We start from the raw sequence: 3,737 nt of genomic DNA on the forward strand, positions 1-3,737 counted from the left end.
CTTCGATAGTATTGTTCATTTTCAAGATTCTACTATTGACCACATATTTGTACAAACTCTGAAAAAAATGTAGTTATTAAAAGTATTTAAAAGTGGTTCTAACTGTTATCAGTAATAATAGTAATTAGCATATTTTGTTTTTATAGATGTTATTATTACAATAAGCTACTAAATTTATACATTTTAAATTTAACACCTACTTTATATTTATTTATAAATAAAAGTAAACATTTAATATTAATATGAAAAAATATAGGTACCTATTATATTTTAAATCACCAGCCAAAAATCATACAATCCACATATTTTCTTATCTTCATATTTATATTTACATTTAGTTACTATTAATAGGTATACCTAATTTATTTATACATATAACATTTAAATTTAAAAAAATTAATAAGTTTATCAACATAACTAAGAATGATTACATATTATATACATATTATAAAAAAAAAAATTTTAAATTTACTTTAAATAAATTCTTAAGTTCTAAATGTCATGCAAAAGGGGTACAACAATCTATTCATTTTTGTAAGATAAAACTATAACTTTTTTTTTAACATCTTTAACATTCCAGCACATTAAATTTTTAGACAAATGTTTAACAGAAAAAATTCCTAAATGTGATGATTTAATAGGCTGAACATAAAAATCTGTTTTTTCCTTAAACTTTCTGCCAATTAAAACTATATTTCCAGTGTTTGTTGAATGTGCAATATTAATTAATTTAACAATTTCATTATTAATTGTACAAAAATATGAATCTGCATCTACATTGGTTTTTAATTTGTAATATCCCAAAACTAATGTACTAAACTGTGGATTTGTCACTAAACTATTTATCAGAGGTCCTTTGTTATGTGGTCTTAATAATAATCCTTCATTATTGTTTATAATATTACATCTTTTTTTTAAATTACTGGTTGATTTTTCTCCCTCATTATATCGTATTATAACCTGCTCCAATGGTTTATGAGGCTTTCTAATCATACTCTTTAGTACTTTCATATAATTTTCGAACGAAAACGTACTACAATTATCAAGAGGTCCGAATCTATCATAATCATCCACCAAATGAAGTAAGCCATGAATATTTGGTGCCATGTACATTTGGCCATATATTTGTTCAAAAGACTTGACAAAATATTCTAATAAATCATGAGCATATTGCCTTAAAGAAACATGATGAGGGCTTAGAAGTATTGTCATCGCTATGCTAAGAGCCTTAAAATTTTTGTAACAATCATCAGTTATAATATCTTTTAAAATAACAAAACCATAATATATTAAAATTGCTCTAAATTCTGTTGCTTTAAATCGAGCTACTTCTTCAAATTTTCTTGGTTTTCTTGAAAAATCACATGGAAAGTCTGACTTTAAATTAATAGCTAAATCTGATAACTCTCTAATTTTCCATGAAGGCAAGCGTACATTTAATGGACCATTCATCCATAAAAAAAGCAGTTTTTTGGTCACTCCAAGACATAACATATGCATGTAATCTAGAGAAAAGTCGTTGATAATATCAAACATAGGTAATTCAGTAAGTATAGAGATATCAGTATTGGGTAAATGATGATCATTTGTTAATTTGTCTGTATAGCCATTATGTGTCCTATTTGGTGGTCGTTTGTGTAGTTCACAATAAGGAAAAACTGTTCTATTTTCTTTCCGCTCTCCTTCAATTTCACATCGTGGACATAAATTATATCCAGTATGAGATTTAATTTTTAAAATAAAAGATCTGGCTGGCATATCACAACAAATTACATCAATTTTCACCTTGTATAGCTTATCTTCCAATTTAATACCATTCAATACTAAATATTTTGCTTCATCTACAAAATCTTTTAAGTAGTCATTGCTATCTGAAGGTTTTTGGTTTCCACAGTAAAGTCCCACGGGAAAAACAAGATCAGATTTTGGTCTCATGTAAGCCAAAATTGGCCAAAACTGTAGAGAAGTGCTTTTATGAATGGGAAGCCCATCAATACCAATAACAACTTTTAATTCTTGCTCCAAAATACAATTATTGTAATATGGTAAATGACGAACAATTCCATTTTTGAGACCAAAGTGGTAGTATTTACCAGGATTGACGACCCGCATATTTTCTATTGAAATTGGTTTGGTATGTAATAATGTCTTAGCTTTTTTAGGCAATGTGATAAAACATTTATGTTTTCGAAGAATACATAAAAGATAATCTAAGGAAATATGAGAAATTTTGTAAAGTATTGCCCATTGAGCTAATTCATTATTTATTGTAAATGATGTACTAGATAAGCTATTAGAATCATCAGTGTCAGATGTATCTATAGAAGGAGAATCAATTTTGTGGTTAAAGAAATCAAAATTTTGTGATTCATTATAGGATTCATTTAATTCTTCTGGAAGTCTATTATCTGCTGTAGTAAATGAAAGATTATCCTGACAGTTTTGTGAATTTGAATTAGAAATTGGTATTTCATTAGGTATATTAGATTCCAAAAATAATTTTTCAGGAATAATATCATTGTTGTAGGTGTTTGAAAGAGGATTGAAATAGTCTAACTCTTCTTTAACTTTCCTTCTCTTAGTCCGACTACTGAGAGGGACCGATTTCTTCATGATATTATAAAACCTAGTTTCAAACAAATCTTTCAGCTACAAATCATACATGTACTTAATCAACTTGGTATTGGTATCCTATCTTTTAATTGTATTTTTATGTAATTGGTATAAGGTAATACATTCGCCATGCAGCATGCTAGATACTAAGATATTTGATTTGAGAAAAATTAAGTTGGACTCAATATAATAATGGATAATGATTTAAAAACTGCGGTCTGAGTACAAAATTATTCAACATAAGATGACAGACCCATGGAAGATACCTAATAATGAATCTAGGAAAAAAAAGCCCCGGACAACATTCATTGGAAAAAAAAGCCCCGTACCAACTAACTACATTATTCTTTTTTATTATGATTTACATAATTAAATATAATCATAATATAATCATTACATTTATCAACACTTTAACATAATATCTATAACCATAAAATATATAATATTCTAAAATACTAGTTTAATATTTTGTAAATTAATCAACTGTTAAAGTGTTAAAACATTAATGTTAACCATTGTTTTTCATTAATTATTATGTATCTAATTTAACCCGCCATGAGTAGCATCACGGTCTTTAAGACCGTGAGTTTATTATTTTACTAATAAATCATTGTGAGTAATTTACTTTATTTCATGCATTTTGTTACCTTTAATGTACACGTTGACCTATTTTTTAAAACTATTTAGAACAGTCTATTATTGCTCATTGAATTTATAGCTATTTTAAAGTCCGTAACCGGTCAATAAGACCGTGTGCGACTGAACTCAGTATCAATTTTGTTACGTATTATTTTCGTCGACATACAATTTTAAATGGAAAAACCAACAAAAGCAATATATCTAGACACTTACCTCTTATCTCTTCGAACGTTGCAATATTAAAAAAAAAAATTTAAAAAAAATATTAAACCGTATCGTATTCAAACATATTCATTCAATCAAATTATTTTTCATTTATTTTCATTTTAATCTTAAGTATAATAGTTCCATTAATACCAATTTTTATTGTAAAATATAATAAATAAATAAAGTATATTTTTTGTAAATCATTAATAAATGCATTTGTATGTAAATTGTTAAAAAAAATATGAGATAAAAGTGAACGGTCAAAAAGACCTTGTGCG

The sequence above is a fragment of the Acyrthosiphon pisum genome, unplaced genomic scaffold (genome assembly GCF_005508785.2).
Source record: "Acyrthosiphon pisum isolate AL4f unplaced genomic scaffold, pea_aphid_22Mar2018_4r6ur Scaffold_12;HRSCAF=46, whole genome shotgun sequence".
NCBI classification, from domain to species: domain Eukaryota; kingdom Metazoa; phylum Arthropoda; class Insecta; order Hemiptera; family Aphididae; genus Acyrthosiphon; species Acyrthosiphon pisum.